This window comes from Ambystoma mexicanum, chromosome 6q (genome assembly GCF_040938575.1).
Source record: "Ambystoma mexicanum isolate Mex_15411 chromosome 6q, UKY_AmexF1_1, whole genome shotgun sequence".
Taxonomy (NCBI): Eukaryota; Metazoa; Chordata; class Amphibia; order Caudata; family Ambystomatidae; genus Ambystoma; species Ambystoma mexicanum.
The window spans coordinates 1,400,534,655-1,400,547,219 of record NC_090937.1 but is presented as its reverse complement, the minus strand read 5'-3'; the positions used below and the strand labels follow the sequence as shown (position 1 = coordinate 1,400,547,219).

Below are 12,565 nucleotides of genomic sequence, written 5' to 3'. Positions count from 1 at the left end.
GCTCCACACTCTCAGGAGGAAGATCTTTACTTCTAGTAGTTTGGCCCTGAGGATGGTTAATTTCTCCTGCAAACTCCCCTGTTAGTTTCACACCCTGTTGGATTTGGTCATGGAACCAGCTGTCAACATGCCACCGGAATTTCAAGGGTGCTTTCCTGAATTGGTTGCAGAGGATGAGGAGGCTGCCTAAAAGATTTTGCAGGTATACCTAGACACGGAAATCTGGGTAGTACACTTACTGGGCTGAGGTGTAGTAGTCCTTACAAGGCATTGGCGGATGCCTGGCTTAGGATTCACGCATTATGTCAAATGCAATCTTTTTGACTTCCCCTTTGACAGAGTTAACCTTTTTGATTCCAAGACTGAAGAATTCATTGAAAAGATCAGGTCTTCAAAGCCCACAGCTAAGTCAGTAGGTCTGCTGGTGTAGCTGTCCTGCACATCCTTTGCCTTAGTGGTAGGCCCAGTAGTGAGACACGAGAGACCACAAAATATGTTTTAACTCCTCTTTATTACCACTGAAAAGGTGGGGAAAATGCTTATGGGTCCCTAGGAATGGAACTAGCCCTAATATATTTTATGAAAGTTGTGAGAGTCTGAAGAGCATAGCTTAGGGGCTCATTTTGAGCACAGCGGTTGATTCCCATCATGGCTCATTTTCCTGCATTTGTGTGGCAGAGAGGAGAAGCGGAACATGACTTGCGTTTCAGCCACCTCCCTTACTCTTCGTCATACAAATACTCCAGCATTTTTGCTGGCATGGATTTTGATGTCCTCCTCCCTCTCCTCTGCATTAGCCGTACCTGTGTTTCAGCTGCGTTCTTCATGAGGGGAGTCGGCTCCTCCGGTAGCTGCGTAATTGCTCTTCTGTGGTCGTCGGCTCTCTAGCAGCAATTCTTCGTGCAGGCGTTTCGGCCAGCCAGTTCAGTCTTTCCCTTCAAGACACCTTGGTGCCTTGGACTGTCTGCACTTCTGGACTCTGCAGCATTCCAAACTCTGGGATTCCTCTGCTGACCACGTATTTGACATGGTCCTGCCTCCAGGATAGATTGGCTCTACGCTACAGCGCATGCTTCTGTTGTGTGCAGCCTGGCTCAGGCTGGCTCTCTCCTTGCAAATATGGTCTCAGCCCTTTTATGTTGCTCTGTGCAACAAGTGATGCCACACAATTGGTTCCACATTTTTGACATCATCGTGGGGTCAGCAGCCAAGCCAGGCAAAGTTAAAGGTCCCCGTACTTTATTAATGTACTCAGCCCCCATGTATCCAACAAACAATTGTGACTCTTGTGTTAAGGGAGATGGTACACATCTCTCACTTGAGGATTCCTTGTCCCCCAATAGGGGTCAACCCCCAGTGAGATCCTGCTTGCCCAGCCCCCTAGGGCAAGTTTTGCACAGCGGGCTCACCTCACTAGTACCAAAAGGGGTGGCTCCCCACTTGGGAGAAGGGATGAATTCCATGGATTTGTCACAACAACTTCCTGGCACTCTGGTTGAATGTTCAAATCTTCTTGTTCTTTGCAGGAAACTCATTGTCTTGGCTTCTTGTCTCCAATTTCTTCCCCTGGTGACAGGAGATCTTTGGCCCTCCACTTGCCCCTGGTATCAGAACAAATTGGGTGTAGCTATCAGATGGGGTTCCCAGTAAATGGTCTCTTACTACTTCCTTTCTCGCCGGGGGTCATTTCTGGATCTTTCCGGTTGCTCGTAATGCAGATAGGTATTTCATCCATCCTTTTTTAGGTTGTTGTCAGGCAGCCAATATTATTTCCCTTTTCTCTCCTGCCATGTGCATGCCTCAACCTTCAGCTTGCAGGTAGAGGTCCTAGAATGTGGCACCTAAAATTGCTGTTTCTCCTGGCACGTATCGGTCTCCACCACATCCAGCTGGGCTCAACTAGGCAGCAACCTTGAGTTCTCCCCTAGACTCAAGGGAGCAGGGGAGAACACAACTGCATCCCTCGGGATCTACTTCCCGACTGCGTTTTTCCCAGTCACTTACCTTCATTAGTCATTTATGTTCAGAGTTTGAATCCAGGAGGCTAATAGATAATTTAGGTAACCACCCTATTTTTCTCTGTAGTGGGTCCACCAGCACTGCTCTTATCTGATTGCGGAACACGCTCTAAGGAGGTTTCACATCCCCCCTCTCTTGCTTGTCATGGCATTCCTCCAAGGCCTTTAACCCACTGCACAGTTTGCCTCCTGTTCCTTTTTCTCTCTGCAGGTGACACATGCTCACATTCAGACTAACTGCTGTGGCTCACGATTTTCTGCAAACTTTCTCCATTGGGACTTCCATGACGTAGTTGCTTCCTGGGACCTGTAGTCCATTAAATCATTAGCTTCTGATGTGAACACTTTGAAGGGGTTATTGCATTCCCTGAGCGATGACAGGCCAATGGATCCCATCCCAACAGCACATGGGAAGGTGCAGGCCAACCCCATACCTAATGGCCAACTACCACTACAAGATAATTTGGGAAGTTCATAGAACTCAACACACTCTCCTTCCTTACTACGAGGCTCTCCCTTTGGTGATCGATGGCAAATATTCTCAATAAGTCCATGTTACTTTCTTCTTGCCCCTTTTGGACATTGCACTTATTTTTATTTATATTATTGGACATTTTGCCCAGCGCTGGCCCTACCCAGAAGGTACCCAGAAGTGGCCTAAGCCACTTCAAAACTTTAGGGTGGAAGGACCAAGAAACACCTAGTGATACAGGCATTGGCATCTTTTGGTCAGGGTTGCCATACAACTGTGTCATGGTCCGTAACCAATGTGAACGTTTGACCTTTCAGGTAATACTGATGGGGCTCGATAGCCCATTTTAGATTTACTCCTCCAGTTTGCGAGTTGCACAGTTGGTTTCCCAGGGAAAGAGTTTCTGTCTGGTAGAGGATGAGGTGCTCTTTCCAGTCATGCACTTGTGAACGGAATGCCTCAATCCAACCTTGGAGGCATCGATATGAAGAAGAAATGGTTTTGTAAAGTCTGGTCATTTTAACAAAGGAGGATTGCATTAGACATTCCTTCAGTTGGTTAAAGGCTTCTTCGTCTACTTCCTGCCACTGTAACACATTAGGTTGGTTTTTCACAGCTTCTCAGTTAAGGGAGCAGCTACGGTAGGGAAGTATGGTTTGAAGCATTGATAGTATCCTACTAGTCTTATTGAGGCCTTAAAAGTCCTTTTCAGTGTGGTATACTGAAGTTTTCAAGACTGCATCCATCTTCTTTTGTTGGGGTTTAATTAGCCTCTTCGCTACAAAAAACCCAAAGTATGGAACAGTGCTTTGGGCCACATAACATTTTATCGGGTTGTTCATTAACCCCGCCTTTCACAGTTTTCTGGAGACTTCATAAAGATGATCTATATGGTCTGACCAGGTGTTGCTATAGAGGATATCATCTAAATAGGAACTTGAAAAAGATTGTAAGGGTTTTAGTAAAAAGTCCATGTGCCACTGAAAGACAGCAGGGGCCCCATGTAAACCTGAGGGTAATCCCAGACCAGGCAGAAGCTCTGCTCACTACCCTCCCCTCACTTCCTTCCCCTGAAAGACATCCTCCCTTAGACCGTTTTGACTCCTGGCTCTCCAACACACTTCTCCCTCTAACCCCCACTAGCTCCACTACAGCCTGCCAAGGTCCGACCCCCAAGTGGTTCACCCCCCCACCGCAAGCCATTCAAAACTCTAAACCAATCCCTAGAACGCAAATTGCAAGCCACCCGAACCCCCCAGAAAACAAATCAACATATGCCCTTCATCACCGTAACTACAAAACGGAGATCTGCAAAGCCACAAAATCCTACTACAATAACAGAATCTTGAACTGCAGCATCAAAGAGCTCCACAGGATCATCTCTGAATTTCTGAACTCTCCTTGCACCCCCCATCACCACCTCCCAACTCTCTGCAACTCCCTCTCTGAACACTCCATCAAAACAGCCATAGAAAGGACTGCCACCATTAACGCAGAACCTTTCAAAATCTCACATGTTAAACCGCTCCTAAAGAAACCTTCCCTTGACCCACTCCAACCTTCTAACTACAGACCCACCTCCAACACTCGCTTCTGGGTGAAGCTCATAGACCGTACTGCTTACTCGCAACTCAACTCCTTTCGCGGAAACCAACCACCTCCTGTATCTAACGCAATCAGGTTTCCGACCTCTCCTCGGAACACAATCCACACTAGTCTCTATTTGGGATGCCCTTAAAGTTACTGCAGACGCTGAAGGCTGCACTGCTCTCTATTTTTTATCCTTGGCCTCAAGCCCAGGGACTGCATTTCTCCAGCCCTAATATCTGTCCATTGGCACACGGTTGCCTTGAGGATCAAATTCAAAACCCTCTGCATCATCCACAAGGCATTCTGGGGCCTGGGACCCCGATACATCCAACTCTCTCTCTCTAAGTAAGGAAGGCATGATATCAACAGTAAGACAGACACAAGTGACCACAGTTCAAGAGTGTTTACTAAACTTTATAAAGGGTTTGAAAAACGCCTATCTAATCTTAAATCTAAAGATGGGAGCAAGCTACAAACATCAAATAATAATAACACAGTCCTAGTGGTGTCCTGTCAAAATAAAAGGGCCTATACTAAAATAATCTATTGCCAATCCTTACCTCTAATTACAAATAGTGTGGGAACAATGTTATGTAAAAGAAAGGAATGTCCAATAAATCATATGTCAGGATATTCAGGCTGTTGTTCTCTTTTCCCTATGTTTCCAGCACAGGACAAGGTGGCACACTCGAGCTTAGCACAGTCTCTGTTTTTTCTAGCACCAGGGTGCAGTTCAAACATTAGCATCAGGGCCTTCCGTGCCCAAGTCTCTTCACCTTTCAAAGTCTCTTCTTTCAGAGGGCCTGATGCGACAAACAAACAAGAAGTTATTTCCCTCTCAGGATTTCACACGCACTGAATTTCTCACGTCATTCACTATTCACCCCGGATACCCCTCTGCCAGGCTCAGATCCGTCTTGACACAATATTCAATCAGTCTCCCTCAGCTGGACTCGGGCCAATTGTAATTTCCTTTAACACAAACTTTGCTTTAACCAAAAGCTCTCAGCTGATCTCCCTTGTTCGGGCTCGGATCAACATTATCTACTTTGTCATCAACTTTCTTTACTCTATTAACATTGAAGACTTTCGATTGTGCACAGGATTTAGCTTGACCCGTTGCAGGACCACTTCGATTCACATTGCTTTGTCACTCTTTCGCTTTTGCCACCTCTCAGTTGGATACCTTCGAATGAGAATGCACGCCGTGGCGGACCACTCTGTCTAAGGCATTCATTGTATCTTGGTTTCAAAGTTCAATCACTAATCGGTTGTCCAATTTTACTCGCATTGGTTATCACTTGTGTTTCATACACTATTTGCTTCACAGCGTTCACTATACATTGTTGCTGTTTGCAACCTTGGCTTCAACACAGACCGGTCTGGTATTGACCTCCCCAACCCACCGGCTGTGTTGATTTCACTGGCGCTGCTTTGTTGTAGGAGCCAAGGACAGTACCATGGCAGCCGGCGATTCTCCCCACCTTGATTATCGACGCAGGAGAGCCTCGGGTTCCTCTGACACCCAATGCAGGATTCTTCAGCCTGGTTTCCTGGTCTTATGCTTTCTATTCTCGAGGATTCGTGAAAGTAACGGTTCTTCATCAAAAAGGTCAAGGGCACTTCCCTCCTTGCGATCCCCTTTTGTTTTGCCGTCTGTCGCCTCATGTTAAACTGCCATCTTGGAACTGCTGCTTCCTCGTGTGCTTTGTGTAATAAAGGGAAGCATACACTGAAGGTAAGAGAAGATCCTTTATTGATAACCAGCCTGAGCCCAGCAGTGCTCAGCCTACACATCACCTCTCCACTTGAAGTCCTCAACGGCTCCTATAGAACGTAGAACCTTAAACAGATGTAAACATGTCATCAGAGCAAGGGTGGAATTCTACGAGGTAGAATTCCACTCAAGAGCAAAACACATATTACAGCACTTCTCCCCCCTTTACCCAACAACACACACAAATCCATCCACACCAACCACATACACCCACGCACACACATACACACACACACACGCAGGCACACACATACCCACAGGCAAGCTACCCACACATGCACTCACACACCAACCCCAGGTCCCACCTGAAGAAAATGGAAAAGAATAAGGCAGAACAATGCTAATGAAATATGGCTCCCAAGACATAATCTTTGTACTTGGAGGGAACTTTCCTCTCCCTGACAGAACGGGCATTACCCTGGACAGAGTCAGCCGCCCCAGCCCCAGTGGCGGACACCCCCTCATCACATTCACTCACCGGACTATCGGTGGTATCAAGGTCATGAACAGAAACCAGAATGGAACGTACCTCATCCTCCTGGACATCCAAAGCCACCCAACTGCCCGTGGGCTGCAAGTCAACTTGTCCCTCACTGGCTTCCCCAATAGAGGAGCATTTTAACGGACATCCAAAATATTACAACACTTTGCCTTGCTCAGAGTGTGCTCTTGTGCTCTGCCTTTTATCTGTGTGGGAAATGTAATGGAAGTCAGGTATGTGTGATGGTCAATAATTGCCTGACTCAACCTGACTATCGAATTGGGACATGTCAGGTATAGGTCTCGGGTGTTAGCCCGAATTCTCACATAGCCAGCTGACTGTGAGAAAGTGTTTGTGTTGTAAAGGGGGAGGGGGATAACTTTCTAAGTATCCTACCTGGTAGGATTGGATAAAGGTGTTACAGGGAAGGGGATACTGCATCTCACCATCCTCCCGCACTGGTCCACCCCCAGGAACTGGATCCAAAAGCAATGGCATGCCCTAGCCACCTGGATGACAGATCCCCAGGGACTAGCGGGTGAGACACCTTCAGGTTTTGCACAGTACCACCCTGATAGAGCCCTTTGGTCCTCTAGCTCCATCTTGCTGCAGATCAGATGTTTCTTCATGCAGAGTGGGGGTAGATCTCTTCCTTCAGCAGGTGCTTCCCTCTGGAATAGCCTCCATGCCCCTCCCATACTTGAGACGGACCTCCTTAAGTTCCAGAAACTTCTTAAGACCCTGCTTTTCTCAACCTCTTTCCCTCTATCCCTTTCTTGCTAATTCCACTTCAGCCACTGCGACTGGTAGCCTGGCCCCCTATGAGTCTTACAGGCTACCAGGCTCTCCTTGACCAGCCTATACCAGCACTCCCCCTGCCAGCATTGCCCTTTCGAGCCCCCTCCCTGATTAGCATCCCCTGAGTCTGATCCACCCTAGTGGGCCTCACTGCTGGCACCCCCTTGAACTTACCCCTTTCCCTCTCCCCTGCACTTGCACATTCTCAATGTCACTGGGCCTTGTAAGATCGTTGTTTTTGCCCTTCCTTGTTTCCCCTCCCTTGCCTCGTCATGCTCTGAAACACTTGTGTATGATGGGCGAGATACAAATAAAATTTATCATATAACCCCCCTCCCCCGAGGGCTCCCTGCTGTACTTTCCTCTTTCCTAGATACTGGGCCAATCCTTCCCCCTATTCTTGAACTGCTCGTTACTGCACTTGCACGATACGAATGTCACAAGGCCTAGTAGGACTATTATTGTTGTTTACGTCCTCTGTTCCCTCCCCTTTTTTGCCTTGTGTCGCCTGGAAAAACTTTGCTGTATAGGCACCTTAAAAATTCTCCATACATAAAATAGATTTTTCTTGGACTCTCAAGCAGCCTTTCACACCATCAACCAGAACATCCTTGACAGACTACAGTCCCTCGGCATCCTAGACACTGCACTGAAATGGATTGCATCATTCCTTACAGACAGACATCAAAACACTTACCTCCCCCCCATACTCCTCCTCTGCATGACCCGTGATCATTGGAGTCCCCCAAGGCGCCTGCCTATCTCCCTTACTCTTCAACCTCTAAATGAACCCTCTGCCTGCACTTATCTGCTCCCACAACTTCACTTGCTATAACTATGCCAATGACACCCAAACTATCCTGAGAATTCCCAAATCAACCTCTGCCCCTCACCCTGACCTGGAAACTTGCCTGTCGGACATTGACCAGTAACCAACTCCTTTTCAACCCAGGAAAACGGAGATCATGGTCTGCGGAAAAACGTCCCTTTTCCCACAACCTATACCATGGCCCCCTCCTTTCCCCTTCTCCCAACCACCACCGCCTCAGTCAAAACCCTTGGCTGCACAATCGACTCTAACCTTACCCTGTCCCATCACATCAAACATGTCTCCACATCCTCCCACTTCCACCTTAAGCTTGTGAGACGCATCTTCCCCTATCTCACCTGCCCCATAGACTGGCAGCAGTTATATTCATTGTCATGTCTAGACTTGCCTATGCAAACTCCCTATACCTGGGTGAACCTGCCTTCCAACTAAACAAACTCCAAAGAGTCTGGAATTCCGCAGCCATGCTCCTCCTTGCCCTCCGCCAAAGGGATCACATCACACCTGCACTTTGTACCCTACACTGGCTCCTAATTGGTCAATGAACCACTTGGAAAATCATGTGCATTACTCACCGTGCACAAAATCAGCCCAAAATACTTCAAGAAAAGATTACACCCTAAATCTCCACTCACAACCAGAGATCAAGCACTGCCCTCCTCCAAGTGGTCCCCCCTTTAAATTGGCCAGAATTGGCAGGTCTGCCTTCTCAACCCAGGTGCCAGCAATCTGGAACTCTCTGCCCCCCTCCGTTCGACACACGCAAGACTACATGGCATTCCGGGAAAGCACTCAAGACCTGGTCCCCCTAGAACAGCCTAAACGACCCACCTAGCATCTCCCTCACTAGGAATCCGTACCTCCGCGGCTAACTATCCAGGGCTAAGAAAAGGTTAAGAACCCACTACAACGGCCAGGAAAGAATGCCCTTATAATCTCTTAATCATGTACTGCTATGTATTAAACTCAGATGTTATTTTGGGCATACATTGCGCTGTGAAGACTGATGTTGTTTGGGCGAGCTCGCCCTCGAATGGTTAGCCACGCTCTGCACCTAGCAATTTTGGCCATCAATTGCACCTAGAACACTCAGCCATCCACTGCACTTGGAATATTCAGAGGAGCACAGCTCCTAAAAGGATGGCCATGTACAGTGCTTGAATCTCTATGTTCCTGGGGGATCCAGCCACGCATTGCAGGAAGTATTGAAATGTTATCATAAACTCGGGCGTATCTGCTACTCCAGAAGCATATAATTAATTAACAAACCCCAAAAGATAGACACAGAGAATATAGACAGAAATATGTGATGCCTTGGTCCTGTATTGCGCCAAAGTCTATAACCATGCTACCCTTAGCAGACCCCTGGAAGGACGGGCTGTGTATTGCAGATAGAGCTGGGATGCATACTTAGACCTAGATGTGCTTGACGCACAGTCAAATCAGTAAGTACAGGAAGGAAGTCAGGGACTGGGAAGTTTCTTCAATCCATGATTACTCACACATACCAACCTCTACCTAACTCTCTGCTCAGCACCTACGAAACTAGCATTCATCCATCCCCCACCACGAATACGGCCTACCTGTACACATACTACCTGTGTGTCTCACCTACTCAGCGCAACACCTCCAGCATTAGAAAGCAGCTCTCCCCTCCTCTAGATCCAATAGGAAATTGCTGGGAATGGCCTCTGCAGTGGCGGGATCACTGGTGGCCAAATTCTGGAAAAAGCAGAGGGCTCCAACAATACACGAATGACTATCTGGCTTAAGCACTTGTGAAAGATGTGAAAACAGTTACACCTTCATGTTACCCAGCAGCAGCAGGCCCTTTGACTATTGGGCTCCCCTGCAGTCATATATGTACAGAGACATTGTAAATTACGATACTGAAGGAGAATAATGGGAGTCCTGCTGGGAGGCGTTTGGAAACAATGACCGCTAGAATAGTTGGGAAGGGCGGGGGGAGGGGTAGGGGATGTAGCCTAAAGACCGGGGAGGCAGCTGGGTGAAGGGGGAGGTGAGTTTGTATTTCATTTTCTGTGATTTGCGCTCAAGCTGGTAAGCCGCCCCGCTCAGGAGTTGGAAGTTGGGGGATGGGTTTATTTGTCACATGCTGGGTATTACAATTTTGTTTGCAAGCACTCTCCTTTTGGATGTACTGTGCTCTCATGGGGTTGCAGATTGGGTGGGGAGGGGGGCAATGGAGGGTTGGTTGGTTTTCTGTTTTGCTATATGAATCTATGAATATAAAACATAATATAGAAAGTAAACAAAAAAAGAAAGCAGCTATCCCCCATGGCAAATTCGATCTTGCTGAACACATACACATATCTAGTGGACACATGCATTATTTAATTCTGACAATTTCCACTTCCCTGGACTCCACCCTCCGAGGGCGTTCCACCTACAGCGTGTTGAGACCATGCCAATGGTGAAAGGCGCTATACAAATACCCATTAACATTAATGTTAACTGTGAACTGATGCAGCCTGTCAGTGGTGGAAAATGCTGGTTTCTCCTGGTCGGGTCGGGTTAGTGGGACCTGCCAATAACCTTTGGTCAGATCAAGTGTAGAAATATATTTTGCTTCCCACCGCTGTTTAACCAACTCCTCAATCCTCTGCATGGCATAGACATCAAAGGCAGAGATGTTATTGACACATTGAAAACATATGCAAAATCTCCATGTCTCGCCAGGTTTTTGTATGTGGATGACTGGAGGTGACCACTGACTCTGGGAAAGCTCAATTCCCCACTGATTTAACATTTTCTGTGCCTCCGCCCATATGATATGTCTACGGCCTCTATGATCTAATAGGGTCTCATATTTGCTAGTTATCCTGGTGAGGCTCTGAGTAGAATGGAAAAATCCTTCTGCCTAGCCTGAGTTTTGGGAGAATATGTCGAAAAACTGCTCTAAGAGTACAGCTTATTTCAGCTGGACATCTAGGTAGTTTGGTGGGATTTTGGGGTCTTTCCATTCTTTGAGCAGGTCCACAATATAAACCTGGTCTTTACCCATCTATCAGTTTGCTGGACCTGGTAGTTAAGGTCTCCAATGACCCAGATGATGCCGCCATAAGGTCTGTGCCATTTGGCAAGCAGCTTGTTGTCAGATGTTGGTAAGAGAACCAAAAATCTGATCACCCACCTTGAATCTCCTTAGGCGAGCCTGTTATACAGCTCTTGTTGTTTCTTTCTGTGCTCAAGACAAGTGGGTGTTCACACTAAAATCAAAGCCATCCAGCCCTGGTAGCTTGTGTGAAATGAACTATGTTCGCATAAGGGTCTGCCTGCTACTTTCGCACCTTGAAACACTTGTGTATAGGCACGTTATATATGCCATATCATATCATATATCATACTCCTTGCTTTCTCTAGGCATAAAAGTACATTTCCGTGGCTCTCAGCTGTATACTAGTTAGAATAGGGAAAGCCTATTGTATCTTTGCAGTGTTTTACAAATGCAAACAATGATCATGGTATAAGAGCATCCTCATTTTTTCAATCAGCCTGTATGAGCTTCCTATAAATGTCTTTAAGGATCTTATTAAACCACTGTACACGCCCATCCACTTGTGGGTGATAAAAGAAATTCTCAACGTCTTTATTCCCAGTAGATCTTTCACTTCACCCAGTACTTTGGCCATAAAGGTACTCCCCAAGTCGGTGAGGAGCTCTTGTGGGAACCCTACCCTTGAAAAACAAGGCAACAGATGCTTCAAAATCTGTTGTGAAGAATTCTACCTCAGCGGGAACACTTCTGGATGTTGCATATCATAGTCTAAGATGTCCAGAATATAGTGGCCCGCTATATCTGTTGCAATTCTTGTGGGCAATGGTTGCAACAGTGTTTTACGCACAGGCTGGTGGGATGTTTTCTGGCAGATTTCACACTGTTTTAAATACCGCTTGATAAGGTTAGAAACACAAGGGCGATAGAATTGTGATAAGACATGATCTTGTGTCTTTGTCACCCATTGATATCCTGCTGTAACTTGTGCATGTGCCGACTCCATCACCTCTCGTTGGATAGGAGTGGGTACTTAAAGTTAATAACATGCTCGACCAACTCCATTAGGATTGGGCTGTTCGGGTAAAAGAGACCAGTGGCGGCTGCTGAAGTTTTTAAGTGGAGGGGCGTAAATGTCTTCAATCAAATGCCTCAAGTGAGCCAGAACCATACCCGGGTTATCCAAGTTGTTCTCCACAAGAATTGTTTTAAAATAATTTGTTGCATTTTACAGCAAATACTTGAGAAAAACTACTTTAAAAAGAGATTCAATTTGCTATTGGTTCTGTAGGGGTACACACAAAATGCTTCAAATGATGCTAGATCACCAGCAGTACACAAGAGCAATTTACAGCATACCATCATGCTGACTGTGTCCAAAGCAAAACCCTGACAGTTGTCTCAACAATATATACCAGCACTATCATGGTAAAAAAACACATTTTCAGGTTGCGTGTGTGTGTGTGTTTGTCTTGTGTTGTGATTGTATTTTGCTTGGATCTGCTGGTTCTTAGTGTTGTGAAATGTGTCTGAGGTCATTGGTAGACGTGTGTCTATTTTATTTGCTGAAATGGGAATGCGTGT

General features: G+C 46.6%; 1 protein-coding gene across 1 annotated transcript in view; it reads left to right on the top strand.

Annotated features, from left to right (window-relative positions):
• MSANTD1 (Myb/SANT DNA binding domain containing 1) overlaps window positions 1-12,565 on the top strand; it is a 202,548-nt gene that overhangs the window by 116,052 nt on the left and 73,931 nt on the right. The window lies entirely within an intron of this gene.